This window comes from Heptranchias perlo, chromosome 6, assembly GCF_035084215.1.
Source record: "Heptranchias perlo isolate sHepPer1 chromosome 6, sHepPer1.hap1, whole genome shotgun sequence".
In the NCBI taxonomy this organism is placed as follows: Eukaryota; Metazoa; Chordata; class Chondrichthyes; order Hexanchiformes; family Hexanchidae; genus Heptranchias; species Heptranchias perlo.
Genome location: NC_090330.1, coordinates 38,918,796 through 38,941,995, shown reverse-complemented (window position 1 = coordinate 38,941,995; position 23,200 = coordinate 38,918,796). Strand labels below are relative to the sequence as shown.

Here is a 23,200-nt window from a genome sequence, read left to right as displayed (position 1 = left end):
GAGTGACCCTTGAAAAACCTGAACAAGCCCAGAAACTGGTTGAAAATGGCTTCAACGGTAGCTGGGAAAAGGAGGCAGACCATTGCATCCGTAAACAACAGAACTATTCCAACCTCTGAGCGCAGCCCCTGAAAATAATGGAAAAGATAATTCACTGTTGAACTGTGCAACTACCTTGGTTTTGTTTGATGCTAAGCAACGTGCGAGTTAAAGCCCCAGTAGAGGGTGACATCACCAAATGTGTGCTCAGTGGGGCACCTGACAAAATGGCGGCCGTGCCAGACGAGGTCTTCACCAAGTCATTAATGTTAAGCTACTTCACGAGATGCTGCAAATCAGCTGTTGAAAGACTCTAGTGACTCCAGAAGTTTCCAGTCTGTCAGCCTGCTGAGCTGCTGGAGAGAATCATTGTATACGGCATCCAACAACACCTCAAGGGCATTGATTTCATCGACTCAGGCCAAGGAATTTAGAAAGAATTTATTTACAGAGAGAGTGGTGAGAATGTGGAACTCGCTGCCACATGGAGTGGCTAAAGCAGATAACATTGATGTTTTTAAGGGGAGGCATGATGCATACATGAGGGAGAAGGGAATAGGGAGATACAGGGGGTAGGGTGGAAAGGGAGAATTAGAGTGGGAGGAGGCTTAAATGGAGTATAAACACTGGCATAGACCAGTTGGGCCAAATGACCTGTCTTTGTGCTATAAATTCTATATTATTCTAAAGGAAAGCTCTAGAGAGGAAGAAGCACCAATGACAACTTGCTATGACTGGCAGAGCACATCCTCTGAGCTTTTAACGAGAAATAGTTATCTTGACAGTGTTTTTGGATGTGGAAGAGGTTTTAGCAAGGTTTGGCACAATGGACTGAGATACGCTTTCTCCCAACTCGGCATCTCCAGTCAGCTGCTCGAATGGATGGCAAATTTCCTGGCAGAGTGCGCATTGCTGTCAAATTTTATCATGTTTTGCACAATGACAGAAGTTCCCCAAAGTTTGATTCTGAGAGTACTCCTGTTCCTCATTTATGGCAACACCTGAACAAATGACTAGGGTTTGCTCACAGTTTGCTGATGATATCGCCATTTAGCTATCCACCATGAGGCATTAGAATAGCTCGTAAAATGGCTCAGCCGTAGTTAATTTCATTCCTGGAGGAATGGGCATGCTGATGGCGAATTCTGCTGAACCTCAGAAAAACACGGTGCTTGTTATTCTCCAAAAGAAACAAACGCAAGGAACAAAATGTGAAGATTGAGCTGCTGTCAAAACCAATCAAGATCAGCAGAGAGCAGAAGTTCCTATACATAACTTTCTGGAAAAATATGGCTTGGATGTGACACATTGATGACGTCACTGCCAGGGCATCAGCCAGGCTGGACCAGTTGCGAGCCATCTGTCGAAACAACCATGAAGTCAGCTCCAGACCTTTCCTCAGACTGTACAAGGCCTGCTGCACTTAGTCAGCCCCAGATTAAGAGGGTACAAACAATCCAGAGCCAAACAATAAGGAGAGCATATCACCTTCCACGCTTTATCTGCTGCACCTATCAACACAGCATCTGTGGACTCCAAACAATGGAAGAAAGACTCCAGAGTCTCTGGCAGAGGTACCTACACAAGGCAAGGACTAATCAATCATTGTCAAAGCTGAAAGAGGAAGGACAGAAGCCACACTGATACATCTGCAACATTGCACTGTCTGTGGGCCTTCTATAGGTTGCAGATCTTGGCAGCATTCAATCACAGAAGTCACAGGGGTTAGCTGAGCCAGTGGCACTGAAATCCATCAGAAAAGACAGTTGCCAATTCCAGAATATCCCAAGTATAACAAGGATGTGAAAACAGTAAGAAACCCTGGACCACTCTTAGCAAGCTCCCAATGTTTCTAACAAGCATCAAACATCCCCATCACTTCTGGTGGGAAATTCCGAAAGTGGTGGGTAGCACTCACAGAACAAACCAGGATTTGCTGCTTGCAAACTGCAGCCCCTCCAACTGAAAATGACTGAGAACGAAAACCCCCAGGGAAACCATTTTTAGGAATAACCAGAATTTGTTTTTTTGAATAAAATATCAGAAGAAGGTAAAGCATGAACTTTTCAACTTTTCTGAGGTGCTTTTGAAAGCAAAAACATGTGCATTAAATATTAGCTGATGTCCTATAGCTACAATCTTCAAGTCTAGTGGGAGCTGGCAAAAAAAAACATTGTTAAAAACATTTTAAACATGTAAAATGCTGCTGCATAGATAACTTTAATGATTGTTTGTAAATTTCCAATTAATGTGTTTTCTATCTATTCACAACCAAACCGGTAGGGAATGTACCAAATGGAAGTGTACAAAACATCTAGATACGCTTCCAATAAAAAAACTAGTAAGGGTGAACATAAAAAAAGGAGAGAATGAGTAAGGTTGTTCCAATTATTTTTTGAAAGTTCTTTTAGGCACCAATCAATAGGATGAAAATTGGACGGTTTCTTCAACTGGTAGGTAATCTATTCCCCTTCATTATGGTAAAGCTGAAAATTACCCCCTATGTCTACAGCTCCCAGAATTCTTTTAGATTGACAACAAAACTGACCATTCCCAGAGCAGTCTTTTCCCTGAGCTGCCTTTCTCTTCAACGTAACATGCACAGATTTATTTTTTATATAACTGGGCTTCTTTCCAAATACTTTCCGCAGGAATGTGCACCCCGCACCCATTCCCTCACTCTCCCATCCCAACGCCCCAATTTTAGCAGTATAACCTTTGACTCACCGTGACCAGCATCAAAGAAGATTTGCTGTTATATTAAAAGTTATTTCAGATAATAGTGGTCTTGATTTCTCTCTTGGCAGTAACCCAGGGTGGGGTTATCTTCAGATATTTAACCTACTGCCATGTTTTACATAGGATTCTGGCTTGGAGAGCTGTGAGTGAGTAGCTATCAGAGGATGAACAGACTAAGATAATGGAATAAAAACAGAAAATGTTGGAAATACTCAGCAAGTCAGGCAGCATCTGTGGAGAGAAAAACAGGGTTAATGGGGGGGGCGGGGTGTAGGTTAAAATTTCAAAAATTGGAAATCCGACCCTAACCCGCCTCCAACACATGGCCACTTCCGGTTTTAATGCGGGGGGTTTGGGGGCGGGCAACTAACCTGCTCTTGAGAGGCGGGTCAGTTATTTAAATATGTTAATGAGGCTGCGTGCCTCAAATTTTATCAGAGTTTTACTTTTAATGGCTGTGGGCCGGGTTTCCCAGTGCTCGCGAAACTGGGCAGCTGAAGGGAGGTGAGAACGGCTGGATCCAGTAGGTAAGTGTTTCTTAGAGCACTGCTTGTGGGCCAGGAGGAGCAGGAGTGCTTCCTTCGGCCCCCCAAGCAAACCTGCCATCATCTGTCGCCCCGCCCCATGATCGGCCTCCCTCCCCGCAATCCGATGCTCCCCTGCCCCACGATCTCTCCCTCCCGACCTCACCCCAACTTTCAAATTACAATCTCTCTCGACCTTCAAACCAAGATCTCTCCCAACCTTCCATCCAGGCTTGGGCTGATAAATGGCAAGTAACATTCGTGCCAGACAATGCAAGGCAATGACCATCTCCAACAAGAGAGAATCTAATCACCTCCCCTTGACATTCAATGACATTACTATTGCCGAATCCCCCAACATCAACATCCTGGGGGGTCATCATTGACCAGAAACTTAACTGGACCAACCATATAAATACTGTGGCTACAAGAGCAGGTCAGAGGCTGGGTATTCTGCGGCGAGTGACTCACCTCCTGACTCCCCAAAGCCTTTACACCATCTACAAGGCACAAGTCAGGAGTGTGATGGAATACTCTCCACTTTCCTGGATGAATGCAGCTCCAACAACATTCAAGAAGCTCGACATCATCCAGGACAAAGCAGCCCGCTTGATTGGCACCCCATCCACCACCTTAAACATTCACATCCTTCACCACCGGCACACCGCGGCTGCAGGATGCACTGCAGCAACTCGCCAAGGCTTCTTCAACAGCACTTCCCAAACCCGCGACCTCTACCAGAAGGACAAGGACAGCAGGCACATGGGAACACCATCATCTGCACATTCCCCTCCAAGTCACACACCATCCCGACTTGGAAATATATTGCCGTTCCTTCATCGTCGCTGGGTCAAAATCCTGGAACTCCCTACCTAACTGCACTGTGGGAGAACCTTCACCACACGGACTACAGCGGTTCAAGAAGACAGCTCGCCACCACCTTCTCAAGGGCAATTAGGGATGGGCAATAAATGCTGGCCTCGCCAGCGATGCCCACATCCCGTGAATAGATTAAAAAAAAGCTGTAAATGGCAACTGAAAAGAACCATTACCAGCACCAGCTATCCAAAAAAATTAGGATGTGGAGATGCTGGTGATGGACTGGGGTTGACAATTGTAAACAATTTTACAACACCAAGTTATAGTCCAATGATTTTTATTTGAAATCTACAAGCTTTCGGAGGCTTCCTCCTTCCTCAGGTAAATGTGGAATTTACCTGGGGAAGGAGGAAGCCTCTGAAAGCTTGTAGATTTCAAATAAAAATCGTTGGACTATAACTTGGTGTTGTAAAATTGTTTACAAAAAAATTAGAGCAGAGGTTATGAACTGATGTTGTTGAAATCAATGTTGAATCCGAAAGGTTGTAATCGAAAGATTAGGCACTTTACAACATCCGCAGTATTTTGCTTTCCTTCTAAGATAATAGAAGGCAGGTTGGCAGAACTGCTGACATATCACCAGAGTTTTCATTTTCTTCTGCTGCTAAAGGTAAGCTTGGCCAGAGATTGGACTTATTTTCAAAGCACCTTTTAAGGAAACAAGTAATGTCACTCCCCTTAAGGACAGATGAGCGGGCCTGTAAATGGCTGAGCAGCCCGCCCACCTGAAACAGGCAAAAGACTGCTTAAATATGTGAATCGGGGTCCTACACCTGATGTAGGACCCTAATTGTAATCTTCAGGTTCAAATGGGCTGAGCGTGCGCTGTACCAGGTATTGAGCGGCCTAACCGGCGGTCCTTAAAGGGACAGCTGGAGATACTCAAAAATTGGCCCAGGAAACTTTGAGTTTTTTTCTGGTGGGCCCAGAATGGACAGGAGCGCTCCTTCTGAGCCCCCCAAAAAAACTCCAGCCCACTGGCGGCCTGCTCGCAGCTCTCCCTTGAGGTCGCTTCCCCCTCCATACGCATCCTGCGGCTGGCTCAGCATGGGAGCCGGCCAATTTCCTACACTCTCACAACCAACAAGCTGCTGCTGGGTGCTCACTTGCTGACCATAACTCGTTGGCACCAATAGCTGGGCGATGTGCCCATTCCGCCAACTTTGCACTCATTTGTGGTGGAAATTGAAGATCGCGCACAATGAGTTATTTCCCCAAAACTGTAAAATTACTGTTTTTAGTGTTTTGCTAAGCCTGTAAATCATAGGATATTAATTTCACCCCCATGTGGTCATGGGTTCAGATAAAACTTCTCTGGCTTCTTTATTAATGTTGGTGTTTCCTGACATCAATCAGCAATCAAACTGCAAGGAATAGAAAGGAAAATCCAGGTACTCTCTGTTCTGCTTACGAGTTCAATCCATGAAGCTACATTTAGGTAGCCAAAACAATGGACAATTCTGCCTCCTGCTGGAGAAGTGAAGGGTGGCGCTAAGTACCTAATGCAGGGAACTTTAAAAAGTCTAGAAAGGAAAGTAAACAAAAAAATATTTAATTCTGGACCAGTACAGTCTCCCTTTAAAGGTACATTGCAGTGTTTGCCAATCCTTTGTTTGGAGAAGGAGAACAGCCAGAAGAGCCATACACCATATTCATCACAATTACAACACATGCAAGCAGTGCAGAATTGAAATTCAATGAAATTTCAATCATTGTACCATGTACTATTTTTGTGACTACAGTGCCCCTTTTACATGTTAAGCATCTGCAGATAATACATATCCAGATTGAAAAATCAACAATGTTCAAGGGAGGAATGTAAAGAATGCAAGCTATATTGGCATGCGCTTCAGGACAATAGATCAACTTTCCACCATAATGTTCCCTTGAGGAAAATGAAGAAAAAAATTTTTGTTGCAGTAAACACAGGGTTCAGATATCTTGACATGAAAGTAATACATATTTTCCTGGCAGCACCTCAAATTTGTGAAAATGTGACAGGAGCAGGAAAGTACATCTCCTACTAAAGGAGCTGAGCCATTTTATACCAGGAGGTAGATGGAATCTATTTTCCAATAACAGCTGTTTTACGTCTTTGTCAGGATTGGTAAACCTTCTCCCTCCCAAATGGAGCAAATTACTTTCTTATTATTATACCACGATGAACAACGACATACCTGGATTTGCAGAAAGCAAATGATATTTTTCTTGAGAGTAAGTTTATTGGTTATTGTGCCTAAGAGGGCAACATAATTGCTGATTTATTTTTTCTGTTTTGATTGTGTTTTCTTTTTTTTACTGTTAAAGCATTTAAATGATTTCTTCCAAGGACATGAAAATACTGTTTCTTTTCTCAGGGGGTTGTCTTCAGAAGTTTAGCATTTTGTACAGCCGTAAGGGTCTTGCTTCTCTCTACAATTACATATTTTAGTGCACTCCCTTTGGGCTAAGAATACCGATTAGTTTTTCTGATTTCTCAAGTGCGCTTTCATGTTGAACAAATAAAATTAAAAGAAATTCAAAACAATTCACAATCTCTTGGCTGCTCTCAAGGCTCAGTAACAGCCCCGTTTGGGGAGGGACTGAGTGAAATAATCCATGTGATTGTGTAAATCAGGTAATAGTGCATTGGCAGCCCATTTTACATCTCTTCTGATTTTTTTTGCACTAAACATTACACCGTTGCACAAAGTCAAAATTATCCACAACATCTTCAGGAAAACTCTGGACACCAAAAGGTTACAGGGTATCATTGGCAGAGACTGTGACAACATGACCTGGGATGCAGCAAAGAAAACAAAAAGCCTGAAAAAACAAGTTAAAAAGCATTCATAGATGGCTATTAAATTAGAACACACGTTTGTCAAAAAGCAATGTAAAAATGCGACACTTTGGCCTGGATTTTTCTTTGCTATCCCATCCTAAATCAGGCAGCAAGGCCTACTGCTGCCTATCTATCCAGACCTTAATTTCCCTCCGGCTGATGGACGACCTTTCCCTGCCCACTGTATGCAAATACCAGTAGGGAGGCAGGGCCTTAGATCCCAGCCCATTTCCTTCATATCCCCCCTCTTCCTGCCACTCCCCCAAGGCCAGCAGGCGAAGCCTGGTGGTGGTCCCTAGGGTAATGGCAGGAAGGCCCTGAAGTCTCTGGGAAGAAGGAAAGGGCTTAGTAGCGGCCTCCTCTCCCTCCAAGTTGCTCAGATCTCTTATTTGCTGAAAGATGAGGCTTCAGTCTCAACCAAGATTTTCAGTAAAAATTGTCTAAAGTCTTCAAGGCTCTTCCGACCTCTAAGCAGGCCTCTCGCCACTTCTGCGATACAGCAGCAGGAGCCCACCAGATTTATCCTCTGTGCCACTGGTGGACTCCTGCTTGCTATGGGGATCCTGCTGGAATCCTGTTATGCCTACATAATGGACCCTGACCCAGGAAACCGGTCCCCTGCCCCCTGGGATGGGAAAAGAAAAATCCATCCTCTATTGTTTCTGATAGAAATGTCTACGTATAAAGCCTACAAATTCGTCCAGCTGTTACGCTAAACACATTTGCTAATTGTACAATATTGTGTGGGAATTTCGATCCCAAACTATGGTGCTGACTTTTTGTGAATTTATGACCACTCATTGTCATGTAGATGCATCTTGTAGTATTGCTGGATTTTTGCTTTACAGTTTGAGCTTATTGCAATGCTGATCATTTCCATTTGAGGGAAGTTTGTATCAAAATTCCTCAACCTGTCATTTTGCATGTGTCACAGCAGGAGAAAGCTCATTTAAATAGACAGCATCAAGGTGAGGCAGCTTTATATCATGTACAGTGTAACAGCAATTGAGGGATGATGGAATAATTTGACTTGCTTGATAAGAGGATGGGAATCAGTTGCAGTGATCTGCTAGCAAATCATTTGCCAGTGGAGGAACAGCAGGGGGGTGAATAGGAAAGTTAAAAGCCATGGAAGACGTACGGGTCTCACAGATACACTATGGACAAGATATATGAAAACAGGCAGAGCTTCTTGAGACTCACTGAGGAACAGTGCCTCAGGAAGCTAAGGCTACGTAGCGAGGCAGTAATAGATCTGCACCATTTGCTGCAAGATAACCTGGAGCCAAGTCAAATATCAGAACAGCATTGCCAGTAGCTGTGGAGATCATGATGATTCTAAATGTCATCACCACAGGATCACTCTGCTCACCTATTGGAGACATATGGTGTGATCCAATTAGCAGCCCATAGATGCATTTTTTTTTGTCCTGGCAAGGCAATATTTATTGCCTATACATAGTTGAGGGCGTTAAGAGTCAACCACCTAGTGCGAGACTAGAATCACGAGGAGGCCAGACCAGGTAGGATTAGCAGGTTAATTTTCCCAGTGCAAGCCCACAACTTTATTGATTTCATGCCAATTGCAGGCGGCAAGGACACAGCGGGGTTTGCTTCAAAAATAGTAGATCAGGCTCCGATGATGTCATTGGGGCCCGATCTGCTATTTTAACTGGAGGCCTGAGCAGGGTGGCTAAAGTGACTTCTCCACCAGGCAAAACCTGTCAAAAGCTGGATTGAGTTAAGGTAAGTTTTAAATATTGTTTTTGTTCCAAGTATAATTATCGGAACGATATCTGCAGAAAACAGCACCATAAGAGAACCTTATAATTTGAAATCCAGCACTTTAGGTTCACTATATAGTCTACCTTCCTTCTGCATAGGGCACCAAGGTTCTAATAATATAGGCTCCTTGCCCAGTCCCAAGGCTGTTTCTGACTGGAGATAAATGGGAAGCAGCATCACTATATATCTAGCTGACAGCGACCTTAATAATTCACGCCGCCACAGCCTAAAATTATAGCTTACTAAATTTTGCGCGTCATTAAATGGAGAGTTTGTTTGAAGGTGGTTTCTTGCCAGTCCAAAAGGGGCAATATTAATCCACATTGATTTAGCAGGAGACTCAGTGTAGACATATAACTTATATTCCATCAAATGCTGCCATTCCAGTTAATAACGTGCAGAGCTATAAAAGTGCTTATTATCTAATTCAATTTTGTTGTTCTAAATGATTTAGAACCATTAGGTTTTAGCTATGTTGTTTCAGGACCCGGTTTTCAAAGTTAAAAGTGCTGAAAACAAAGCTCAGCTTCTCTGATCGCTCAATGTCACCTGCAGAATTTTTCCCAAACATTTACATTTTTGAGTGTTTTATTTGCTTGACAATTTCTCCCAAACTGTATATAGAAACACATAAATTTAAGCACCGAAGTAGTCCATCTCAGCCCATTGTTACCGTGCGAGCTCAGTATTTTATTTCCATTGACTTCAATGTAAATAAAAATCGGGAGAGAAGTAAAACAGACTGCCGACTCGCTATCACCCGTTTTCCACTGTTGCACAAAGTCAAGATCTACCCCAACTACTTCCTCCATTCTTTATCCTAACGTGTTAATCACCTTCCCTTTCATCAGTTACTACTATGTGGCTCCCCTCTCAGTTTCCCTTAGATTCTGGGATACAAATGGGCCCCAACAGCAGGCTGCCACTCCGAGATTATGTTGGCTCTGCAGGGCGGGTGCACCTTTTGCGATGCTACAGGCACGGGCACCTGCTCCTATTATTTACATTACCCTGTTCCTCGGATTTGGGACAGAGTCTCAGTGAGTTCAAAGTGACAGGGAGAACATCCACCCTTCCCGCACTTCTGTGGTGCAATCGTGCCACGGAATTTTTAGGCTGACATATTTTCAACTTGGACATTCCACTCATTTATACAGTAGCCCTTTAGCGTTTCAAGGTTAATGGGGTCAATTTTAACTTGTTCCGCACAGCGTTAACGCTGCGGTAATGGACTCAAAATGAGGTCGACAGCCCTGTAACCCTGACAACGCAGCTGGCAACATTTTGAAAAGGGTCAACCACAAGGTGCCAAACGTCTGCCTATTTCAGGTGGTAGGACCCTTTTAATATGTAAATTGGGGTCCATGGACCAATGATTGCCATTTTAGGCAGGACGTTCTGATCAGTTCCACGGGTGATAGAGCTGAAGAGGCCCAGCAAAGGTGAGTTTGAAATGATTTTTGTGGGGCCTGGAAGAGCAGAAGCACTCCTCCAGGCTCCATGTAAATAATCTGGGTCGTTGCCACTCCGGGATTCCCACCCTCCGTGATTGCAATGCCTCCCCTCCCTGCCCTGCACTTGCTGGTAGCCTGGTTGCACGATATTGGCCAGCCTTAATCCGGCGAGCAGCATCGGGATTCCCGCTTGGCTCTCTGCAGCTTGCAGTTCCGAAGTGAATGAGGCTGGGACCTCAAAATCACGACCGCCTCTTCATGCCATGTTTTGTCAGTTGATCGCCCAAAGGTCAGAATCGGCCCCAGTCACACTGTAAGATATTAAGGAACTTTGCACAGTTATTTTCAATATCAGTGTTAAACGTACCACATAAGTCTGTAGAAACACTGACACATATGACACAACATAGCTTAAACCTAATGGTTCTAAATCATTTAGAGGAATTAGTGCTGGTGAGACAAATTGATCACAGCAGTACCTAATAGTACAGAGAGCCCCTATTGACAGTGGGATATCGTAGTGAAAAACTAGCAAGTTGCACACAATAGATAGGCCAGGCTAATCCTCACACACTATTTACTTATGTAAATTTATTTGAGCGTGTGTGTGTAAGGATGCAATATAAGAGGAAAATGCCACATAATCTTCCATCTTTGTTCCTGGTAAGATCATCCAGCAGGAAGGATCTAACATATTACTACTAAAACTACTATTACTATTACTACTGTTGCTATTTTTAGGAAAAAGGATTTATTAGTTGCAGCTTTACTTAATGGACTGATAAGGCTCACTTACTTTGCTATTGTTTGATGAAGAAAGAATTTCTAAGTCACAGTCTTGCAATTTATACAGCAAAGGGATTGAATTTTCCATTCCAAGGGGCAAATTTTAACCCCCCTACAACGGGTGGGACAATGGCGGGGGCGGGGGGTAGGTTAAAATTGCAAAGATCTGAAACCCGACCCCAACCCACCGTGAATGCGCCCACCATTTAACTGAGGCGGAATTGAGTGTGGGCGAGTGAACTGCTCTGGAGAGGCAGGTCAGTGATTATAATATATTAATGAGGGTCCTTTCCTGAGATTTTGGCAGTGATTTGAAATTACCGTCTCCTGCACAGGTTTCCCGGGGCTCGGGAAACTCGGTAGTAAAACGGAGGCGAATTTCAGTGGCACATCATGGGGATGGTTAAAGGTCAGGTGTCTCGAAATCAATAAAGGCTCAGTGCTCACAGTTGCTTTCTTGTGGGAAATGGTTTGGTGAGAGTACTTGTTGTGAGAGACGTATTTGTACAGTTTGGAGGTGTTCACACACAGAACATCAGAATGGGTAGTGCCTTGGCTGCTTTAGATTGAACTTTGGACGAGGAAGTCAATTGCCATCTACAGCAGCAAGGTCGGCTGTGGTGGGAGCTGCAGGTGGACAACGGAGATGTGGACATATAGGGTACGGTAGCATAGTCGTTATGTTACTGGACCAGTAATCCAGAGGCCTGGACGAATAATCTGGAGTCATGAGTTCAAATCCCGCCACGGCAGCTGGGGAATTTAAATTCAATTAAATAAAATCTGGAATTAAAAAAACTAGTATCAGTAATGGTGGCCATGAAACTACCGGATTGTCATAAAAACCCATCTGGTTCACGAATGCCCTTTAGGGAATGAAACCTGCCATCCTTACCCGGTCTGGCCAATATGTGACTCCAGACCTACAGCAATGTGGTTGATTCTGAATTGCCCTCTGAAATGGCCTAGCAAGCCACTCAGTTGTAAAATCTCGCTAAAGAAAGTCAAAATAAGAATAAAACCGGATGGACAACCCGGCATCGGACCACTAGGCACCGGACACGACAAAGGCAAACCAAGTCCAGTCGATCCTGCAAAGTCCTCCTCACGAATATCTGAGGATTTGTGCCAAAATTGGGAGAACTGTCCCACAGACAAGTCAAGCAAAAGCCTGACATAGCCATACTCACAGAATCATACCTTTCAGCCAACGCCCCAGACTCTTCCATCACAACAGGAGGGAGTGGCCCTGGGAGTCCTCAACATTGACTCCGGACGCCATGAAATCTCATGGCATCAGGTCAAACATGGGCAAGGAAACCTCCTGCTGATTACCACCTACCGTCCTCCCTCAGCTGATGAATCAGTCCTCCTCCATGTTGAGCACCACTTGGAGGAAGCACTGAGGGTAGCAAAGGCACAGAATGTACTCTGGTTGGGGGACTTCAATGTCCATCACCAAGAGTGGCTCGGTAGCACCTCTACTGACCGAGCTGGCCGAGTCCTGAAGGACATAGCTGCCAGACTAGGCCTGTGGCAGGTGGTGAGCGAACTAACACAAGGGAAAAACCTACTTGCCTTTGTCCTCATCAATCTACCTGTCGCAGATGCATCTGTCCATGACAGTATTGGTAGGAGTGACCACTGAACAGTCCTCGTGGAGATGATCGTCCCGTCTTCGCACTGAGGACACCATCCAACGTGTTGTGTGGCACCACCACCATACTAAATGGGATAGATTCAGAATAGATCTAGCAGCTCAAAACTGGGCATCCATGAGGCGCTGTGGGCCATCAGCAGCAGCAGAATTGTATTCCAGCACAATCTGTAACCTCATGGCCCGGCATATTCCTCACTCTACCATTACCAACAAGCCAGGGGATCAACCATGGTTCAATGAGGAGTGTAGAAGAGTATGCCAGGAGCAGCACCAGGCGTACCTAAAAATGAGGTGCCAACCTGGTGAAGCGACAACTCAGGACGACATGCATGCTAAACAGCGGAAGCAACATGCTATAGACAGAGCTAAGCAATGGATCAGATCAAAGCTCTGCAGTCCTGCCACATCCAGTCGTGAACGGTGTTGGACAATTAAACAACTAACAGGAGGAGGAGGCTCTGGAAACATCCCCATCCTCTATGATGGCGGAGTCCAACTCGTGAGTGCAAAAGACAAGGCTGAAGCGTTTGCAACCATCTTCAGCCAGAGGAGCCGAGTGGATGATCCATCTCGGCCTCCTCCCAATATCCCCACCATCACAGAAGCCAGTCTTCAGCCAATTCGATTCACTCCATGTGATATCAAGAAACGGCTGAGTGCACTGGATACAGCAAAGGCTGTGGGCCCCGACAACATCCCAGCTGTAGTGCTGAAGTCTTGTGCTCCAGAACTAGCCGCACCTCTAGCCAAACTGTTCCAGTATAGCTGCAACGCTGGTATCTACCTGACAATTTGTAAAATTGCCCAGGTATGTCCTGTCCATAAAAAGCAGGACAAATCCAATCCGGCCAATTACCGCCCCATCAGCCTACTCTCAATCATCAGCAAAGTGATGGAAGGTATTGTCGACAATGCTATCAAGCGGCACTTACTCACCAATAACCTGCTCACCGATGCTCAGTTTGGGTTCCGCCAGGACCACTCAGCTCCAGACCTCATTACAGCCTTGGTCCAAACATGGACAAAATAGCTGAATTCCAGAGGTGAGGTGAGAGTGACTGCCCTTGACATCAAGGCAGCATTTGACCGAGTGTGGCACCAAGGAGCCCTAGTAAAATTGAAGTCAATGGGAATCAGGGGGAAAACTCTCCAGTGGCTGGAGTCATACCTAGCACAAAGGAAGATGGTAGTGGTTGTTGGAGGCCAATCATCTCAGTCCCAGGACATTGATGCAGGAATTCCTCAGGGCAGTGTCCTAGGCCCAACCATCTTCAGCTGCTTCATCAATGACCTTCCATCCATCATAAGGTCAGAAATGGAGATGTTCTCTGATGATTACACAGTGTTCAGTTCCATTCGCAACCCCTCAGATAATGAAGCAGTCCGTGCCCACATGCAGAAAACCCGGACAACATCCAGGCTTGGGCTCATAAGTGGCAAGTAACATTCGCGCCAGACGAGTGCCAGGCAATGACCATCTCCGACAAGAGAGAGTCTAACCACCTCCCCTTGACATTCAACGGCATTACCATCACCGAATCCCCACAATCAACATCCTGGGGATCGCCATTGACCAGAAACTTAACTGGACCATCAATATAAATACTGTGGCTAAAAAAGAGCAGGTCAGAGGCTGGGTATTCTGCGGCGAGTGACTCACCTCCTGACTCCCAAAAGCCTTTCCACCATCTACAAGGCACAAATCAGGAGTGTGATGGAATACTCTCCACTTGCCTGGATGAGTGCAGCTCCAACAACACTCAAGAAGCTCGACACCATCCAGGACAAAGCAACCCACTTGATTGGCACCCCATCCACCACCCTAAACGTTCACTCCCTTCCCCACCGGCGCACTGTGACTGCAGTGTGTACCATCCACAGGATGCACTGCAGCAACTCGCCAAGGCTTCTTCAACAGCACCTCCCAAACCCGCGACCTCTACCACTTAGAAGGACAAGGGCAGCAGGCACATGGGAAGAACACCACCTGTACGTTCCCCTTCAAGTCACACACCATCTCGACTTGGAAATATATCGCCGTTCCTTCATCATCGCTGAGTCAAAATCATGGAACTCCCTTCCTAACAGCACTGTGGGAGAACCTTCACCACACAGACTGCAGCGGTTCAAGAAGGAGGCTCACCACCACCTTCTCAAGGGCAATTAGGGATGGGCAATAAATGCTGGCCTCACCAGCGACGCCCACATCCCATGAACGAATAATAAAAAAAGAGGTGGACAACCGAAAGGGGAGCAACTGAGAGGTGAACAACAGAGGGGTGGACATCCAAAAGGAGAGCAACAGAGGGGCCAAATTCGCAGGAGGCACTACCCACTCTAACAGGGCATACAGACAGAGGTTCAGCTTCCTTGACCTCTCGGAGGTGCAGTGCTTCCGGAGGCTGAGATTGTCACGTCAGATGGTCACAGACATCTGCAGCCTCCGAGAAGAAGAGCTGCTCCATGCTGGACCTGGTGGCCACGCATTACTATAGGCTGTGACAGTCACCACTGCCCTCAATCTTTTTGTCTCTGGTCCCTTCCAGGGCCCCACTGGCGGCATATTGAGGGTCTCCCAGATGGCTGCACATAAATGCATATGGCAGGTGATGGATGGATCATTTGTCAGGGCTGGCAAATCCCCCTACGGTGATAATAGCTAGAAAGATTGGGCACTAGGATTGGCTGATGATTCCTTTGAGGAACCCCACCAATGAACCCTAATGACAGCCATATGACAACCAAATGTGTCATCAAGCAAGCCATCAGCATGCTCAAGATGCGCTTTCGGTGCCTGGGCAGGTCTGGAGATGCCCTTCATTACTCGCCAGTGAGGGTCTCCCGGATGATCATTGTATGCTGTGTTCTGAGTAAAAATGCGCAGCAGCGAGGATTAGAGATGGAGGAGAAACAAGGTGCTCATCACTCATCATCTGATCCAGCAGAGGAGACAGAGAGGCATTCTGGGAGAAGTCGGCTCAGTCACCTCCACTGAACAGTGGGTAGCAGAAGAACTGGTGTGGAGGAGCATTGTAGTTGTTGTTAAGCTAACTTAAGGGTTAAGTCATGGCAGGAGATCCTAGACCCGTGTCATGATCCTCTTGTGGGATGTGGGAATTCAGGGATCCTTCCTGTGTCCCTGGTTCCTTCACCTGCGGGAAGTGTGTCCAGCTGCAGCTACTGCTTGACCGCTTGACGGCTCTGGAGCTGCGGATGGACTCACTTTGGGGCATCCGCGATGCTGAGGAAGTCGTGGATAGCACGTTCAGTGAGTTGGTCACACCACAGATAAAAATTACTGAGGGAGATAGTGAATGGGTGACCAACAGACAGAGGAAGAGTAGGAAGGCAGTGCAGGGGTCCCCTGCGGTCATCTCCCTCCAAAACAGGTATACCGTTTTGGATACTGTTGGGGGAGATGGCTCACCAGGGGAAGGTGACAGCGGCCAGATTCATGGCACCGTGGCTGGCTCTGCTGCACAGGAGGGCAGGAAAGAGTGGCAGAGCTATAGTGATAGGGGACTCGATTGTAAGGGGAATAGACAGGCATTTCTGCGGACGCAACCGAGACTCCAGGATGGTATGTTGCCTCCCTGGTGCAAGGGTCAGGAATGTCTCGGAGCGGCTGCAGGACATTCTGGAGGGGGAGGGTGAACAGCCAATTGTCGTGGTGCATATAGGCACCAACGATATAGGTAAAATACGGGATGAGGTCCTACAAGCTGAATTTAGGGAGTTAGGAGTTAAACTAAAGAGTAGGACCTCAAAGGTAGTAATCTCAGGATTGCTACCAGTGCCACGGGCTAGTCAGAGTAGGAATGACAGGATAGCTAGGATGAATACGTGGCTTGAGAGATGGTGCAAGAGGGAGGGATTCAAATTCCTGGGCCATTGGAACCAGTTCTGGGGGAGGTGGGACCAGTACAAATTGGACGGTCTGCATCTGGGCAGGACTGGAACCAATGTCCTAGGGGGAGTGTTTTCTAGTGCTGTTGGGGAGGGTTTAAACTAATGTGGCAGGGGGATGGGAACCGATGCAGGAAGTCAGTGGGAAGTAAAGTGGTGACAGAAACAAAAGGCAGTAAGGGAGAGTGTACAAAACATGACCGGACAGGTGTTCTGAGAAAGCAGGGCAAAGACCAAGGGAAGTCTAGATTAAACTGCATTTATTTCAATGCAAGAAGTCTGATGGGCAAGGCAGATGAACTCAGGGCATGGATGGGTACATGGGACTGGGATGTTATAGCTATTACTGAAACATGGCTAAGGGAGGGGCAGGACTGGCAGCTCAATGTTCCAGGGTACAGATGCTATAGGAAAGATAGAGCAGGAGGTAAGAGAGGAGGGGGAGTTGCGTTCTTGATTAGGGAGAACATCACGGCAGTAGTGAGAGGGGATATATCCGAGGGTTCGACTACTGAGTCTATATGGGTAGAACTGAAAAATAAGAAGGAAGAGATCACTTTGATAGGATTGTACTACAGACCACCAAATAGTCAACGGGAAATTGAGGAGCAAATATGTAAGGAGATTACAGACAGCTGCAAGAAAAATAGGGTGGTAATAGTGGGGGACTTTAACTTTCCCAACATTGACTGGGACAGCCATAGCATTAGGGGCTTGGATGGAGAGAAATTTGTTCAGTGTATTCAGGAGGAATTTCTCATTCAGTATGTGGATGGCCCGACTAGAGAGGGGGCAAAACTTGACCTCCTCTTGGGAAATAAGGAAGGGCAGGTGACAGAAGTGTTAGTGAGGGATCACTTTGGGACCAGTGATCATAATTCCATTAGTTTTAAGATAGCGATGGAGAATGATAGGTCTGGCCCAAAAGTTAAAATTCTAAATTGGGGAAAGGCCAATTTTGATGGTATTAGACAGGAACTTTCAGAAGTTGATTGGGAGAGTCTGTTGGCAGGCAAAGGAACGTCTGGTAAGTGGGAGGCTTTCAAAAGTGTGCTAACCAGGGTTCAGGGTAAGCACATTCCTTATAAAGTGAAGGGCAAGGCTGGTAGAAGTAGGGAACCTTGGATGACTCGGGAGATTGAGGCCCTAGTCAAAAAGAAGAAGGAGGCATATGACATGCATAGACAGCTGGGATCAAGTGGATCCCTTGAGGAGTATAGAGATTGCCGGAGTAGAGTTAAGAGAGAAATCAGGAGGGCAAAAAGGGGACATGAGATTGCTTTGGCAGATAAGGCAAAGGAGAATCCAAAGAGCTTCTACAAGTACATAAAGGGCAGAAGAGTAACTAAGGAGAGAGTAGGGCCTCTTAAGGATCAACAAGGTCATCTATGTGCGGAACCACAAGAGATGGGTGAGATCCTGAATGAATATTTCACATCGGTATTTACGGTTGAGAAAGGTATGGATGTTAGGGAACTTGGGGAAATAAATAGTGATGTCTTGAGGAGTGTACATATTACAGAGAGGGAGGTGCTGGAAGTCTTAACGCGCATCAAGGTAGATAAATCTCCGGGACCTGATGAAATGTATCCCAGGACGTTATGGGAGGTTAGGGAGGAAATTGCGGGTCCCCTAGCAGAGATATTTGAATCATCGACAGCTACAGGTGAGGTGCCTGAAGATTGGAGGGTAGCAAATGTTGTGCCTTTGTTTAAGAAGGGCAGCAGGGAAAAGCCTGGGAACTACAGACCGGTGAGCCTGACATCTGCAGTGGGTAAGTTGTTAGAGGGTATTCTGAGAGACAGGATCTTCAGGCATTTGGAGAGGCAGGGACTGATTAGGAACAGTCAGCATGGTTTTGTGAGAGGAAAATCATGTCTCACGAATTTGATTGAGTTTTTTGAAGGGGTAACCAAGAAGATAGATGAGGGCTGTGCAGTAGACATGGTCTACATGGACTTTAGCAAAGCCTTTGACAAGGTACCGCATGGTAGGTTGTTACATAAGGTTAAATCTCACAGGATCCAAGGTGAGGTAGCCAATTGGATACAAAATTGGCTTGACGACAGAAGACAGAGGGTGGTTGTCGAGGGTTGTTTTTCAGACTGGAGGCCTGTGACCAGCGGTGTGCCTCAGGGATCGGTGCTGGGTCCGCTGTTATTTGTTATTTATATTAATGATTTGGATGAGAATTTAGGAGGCATTGTTAGTAAGTTTGCAGATGACACCAAGATTGGTGGCATTGTGGGCAGTGAAGAAGGTTATCTAGGATTGCAACGGGATCTTGATAAATTGGGCCAGTGGGCCGATGAATGGCAGATGGAGTTTAATTTAGATAAATGTGAGGTGATGCATTTTGGTAGATCGAATCGGACCAGGACCTACTCCGTTAATGGTAGGGCGTTGGGGAGAATTATAAAACAAAGAGATCTAGGAGTACAGGTTCATAGCTCCTTGAAAGTGGAGTCACAGGTGGATAGGGTGGTGAAGAAGGCATTCGGCATGCTTGGTTTCATTGGTCAGAACACTGAATACAGGAGTTGGGATGTCTTGTTGAAGTTGTACAAGACATTAGTAAGGCCACACTTGGAACACCGTGTACAGTTCTGGTCACCCTACTATAGAAAGGATATTATTAAACCAGATAGAGTGCAGAAAAGATTTACTAGGATGCTACTGGGACTTGATGGTTTGACTTATAGGGAGAGGTTGGATAGACTGAGACTTTTTTCCCTGGAGAGTAGGAGGTTAAGGGGTGATCTTATAGAAGTCTATAAAATAATGAGGGGCATAGATAAGGTAGATAGTCAAAATCTTTTCCCAAAGGTAGGGGAGTCTATAACGAGGGGGCATAGATTTAAGGTGAGAGGGGAGAGATACAAAAGGGTCCAGAGGGGCAATTTTTTCACTCAAAGGGTGGTGAGTGTCTGGAACGAGCTGCCAGAGGCAGTAGTAGAGGCGGGTACAATTTTGTCTTTTAAAAAGCATTTGGACAGTTACATGGGTAAGATGGGTATAGAGGGATATGGGCCAAGTGCAGGCAATTGGGATTAGCTTAGTGGTATAAACTGGGCGACATGGACATGTTGGGCCGAAGGGCCTGTTTCCATGTTGTAAACTTCTATGATTCTATGATGAGGATTCCAATGAAGAGCAGCAGGACAAGGAGGAGGAGGAAGAGGAGGAGGATGAAAATGGGACACCCAATGCCAGATGAGCCGGTAACTTTGCTGCTCGGGATACCAGGGATTCCCTAATAGCTCGAAGGTTCAATTAGCCACTCAGTGGATCAAAGTAACTATCATATCCCCCGGCCCTCCCCCCCTCACCCCGACTGACACAAAGCAGGCCTGTAACCAACCATCTACTCATTGCACATGCACCAATTGGTCCCGGTGAATACATGCCTTTACATTCATCACCAAGCAACTGAATACGCGAGTTGCCACTCAGCTCACAAGATTGGGCAACACAGGAAAGTGGTGCAAATTAATAAATTTTATGTCAGTTGATAGAAAAAGGAAACTTAATAACATTTTCACAAATACCCGTGAGAATACCATTAGTGAATTACAAAGTTTTTCTCTTCCTTTGCCTACCGCTTCTCTGTGGTGCAACCCTGTGGCTTCAGCAGAGGTGGACACAGCCTGCTCAGATCCCTGCTCTGACTGTTGAGATGCTCTTGGCCGATGACCTCTGGGTGCTGGAGCCTGTGAGGACCCCCCAAAGACTGTGCCACCTGCACCTGTGCAGGGGTAGACTCGGCCATCGGATGAGGAAGCAGCATGTCGGGCACTGCTTGGGGTGGGGGGGAGGGGACAACGGGTTAAACATGGGAGCGCTTTGAGTGGAGTTCCCACTTCCATGTCCCTTTTTACCATCATCCCTCTCCAGCGGCTCATCACTCTGTCGAAAACTTAATTACCTACTATACACAATGCATTAACTCCAAACACTTATTTTCAGACAAGTAAGAATTTATTAAGAAACTTGTACAAGTTGGAAGGTAGCTCAAGCAACGGTTGAGACTACGCCTTCAATTCAAACAAAGAAACGGTTATCTTTTATACACTTAATTCAGTAATGTCTGTCTATCATTGAATATGGGCGTACATGTACACTCTCAGTGGTCAAGTGGTTCGTCAATCAAAAAAATAGGGACCCACCCTCTGACATCCATAGCTCATTCCTGTTTTGGCACGTAGGCTTTACAGGCATGAGAGAACACTAACTCCCTAAATTCTGAGCTGGTTCATCACAGAGCTGAAGTCAGAATCAAGGCTACATGGCCTCTCAAGAAGCTGTATTCTCATTATATTATAAGCCAGCAATACCCTTATCTACATGGGGGGAGGGGGGGAGGCCAGACAGTACCAAGCACCTGGACAGCCAACTTAATTATCAACGTACCAAGGACAATTGTGTCTTTCTGTGAGTGTGTATGAAATTGTAACTACCCTATGTATGGGAGTCAAGGAGTTAACATTGGTCAAATACCCATCATGCTTTTCTCTTTTATGGTCAAGTGACTGTTCATCAAGTGACTGTTCACGTATTTCTACATTAATGTGGTCTTTATAGTTTTCCACATTAGTGTGGTCTTTATAGTTTTCCACAACTCCTACCTCTCTGCGGGAGAGCAACTTGGTGCAGATCAGAGACGCTTTGTAAGGTCACGGCTAAGGTATCTGTCATCCTGTTTAAGGCGGCAGACATGTTAGCACCCATAGTCTGCACAGCCGTGGCCAGGGCCTGCGTGGACTGATTAGATTGCCGTGATTGAAGTTCCACAGAGGAGATCATTCTATCCATGGAAGATATTCTCGCAATGGCCTGCGACATCAATCCACAAATGCTTGAGCTGGACTTCTCCATACTCTCTGCTATTTTGGACAGTGTATGTGGCACATCTGCCAGTACCTCGCAAATTTGCTGCCGTCCCTCTATGATTATCCTTCTCATCAATGGCCCCCAGGGTTCAGCATCTGTATCCAGCTGAGCAGATTGGAGAGGAGTGCGGCCTCCGACGCGGTCTCTCCACAGCTGTCCCTACCACCAGTGTCTGCTCATGCTTACTTGTGAACTGTGACTCACCAGGTGAAAACCCAACTAACTGTCTAAGAGGACCCACCGAAGTGCTCGTATCTGGTAAGTGCTGGTGCCTGGTAAGTATGTTGTCCTGTGACAATGCGTCCTCGGAAGGAATCGGCTCCTCTGAGGAATCATCGTCCAGTAGGTCCACTGGCTGCTGTTCTTCACCTGATGCCCTGGAGGAGAGAAGAGACGGATATGAATTAGTAATTGCAATGTAAAAATGTTGCTACTCAGCATATTTAAGATGATCATATTTCACTCGGTGCTGAAATCAAGTCAACATGACTGAGTCTTGTATGAGATCTAGCTCGGAGATATTTAATTCTGTCACCAGGCAGCTGCAAAGTCCCAGTCTCTCCATCTCCGATGGTCAGGGATGCAGATATGCCACTCATCTCCATGGCCTCTTCCTCTGCAGATGTCAGCTGCACTATCTGTGGCGGGCCACCTCCGGTCCTCTCCCTCTCCCTTGTATTTTGTGCTTGTTTCTCCTGCAAGGGGGAACGACAGACCTATGACTGTCTGTAAAGCATGTGTTCACCCGATGGATGCAGTGCACGGTGAGGGTGACTATCAGGCAGATGCATTACGATTGCCACTGGCATGCATTCGAGGACATGTGTTTACATTTGGGTGAGCTGGCTAACATGGCATCAGATTGCATTAGGATTGGGGTGTGTGGGATTGGTGCATGGATAAATGGGGATGTGAGGAAGTGCATAGAAAGTGAATGATGGGTGCTTTTGAAACGTAAGTGGCTGTGAGGAATGATGTGAAGGAGTACGCTTGACAAGGCAGAGTGGGGTGGGGGGGAGGGTAGTGCAGGGTGAATCTGCAACTGTGTTCACCTTTCCTGACCTGGTTAGGTCATTAAACAGCTTCCTGCACTGGATCCAGGTACGGGGCCCTATACTCATGCTGCTGACCTCCTCAGCCGCCTCTAACCACGCCTTCTTGGTGACAGCAGCAGGTTTCTTCTTGCCGTTGCTGGGGAAGATTACCACCTTCCTGCATCCAGCAGTACATCAAGTGAGGCGTCCTTGAAACGGGGCGCAGCCTTTGAATGTCCTGACTCCATGTTCGAACTTTTCAGTGTCTTTACAAATGCTCCCAACTCCTCCAAGTTCCATCTTTGAATTGGCCCTTTAACTAGTCGAGTTGAGATTGCGTCATGCGGGTTCGCATCACGCCCGCTGATGTGCATTGGAGAAGTCAAACCTGGAAGTAAAATGATAATGAGGTATCCATGTTGAAATCAGACACTCCCACATGCCCAAACATCTTCCTGGTTTCGTGCCCGCTTTCACGCTCCCCCACCAAACCCCCCTCCCCCCCTCAGATTCGACCTCTGCGTTATTATCGGGCCCAAAGCGTCACAAGTGCAGTGTCCAGTAAAAACATAATGAAAAAGTTTTGCATTTGTGTTGCGAGAGCTCCATTTTGAATATATTAATTTTCCATACCCCACACAGAGCCATGGCTTATACCCTACCCTGGTTATGTCTCTTAT

General features: G+C 46.2%; 1 long non-coding RNA gene across 1 annotated transcript in view; it reads right to left on the bottom strand.

The window, feature by feature from the left end:
• Window positions 1-9,437: 9,437 nt before the first annotated feature.
• Window positions 9,438-23,200, bottom strand: part of LOC137322505 (uncharacterized) — a 39,343-nt gene continuing 25,580 nt past the window's right edge. The window contains exon 3 of the long non-coding RNA XR_010963141.1: window positions 9,438-10,555. This is a non-coding gene — a long non-coding RNA (uncharacterized lncRNA). The remainder of the gene's footprint in view (window positions 10,556-23,200) is intronic.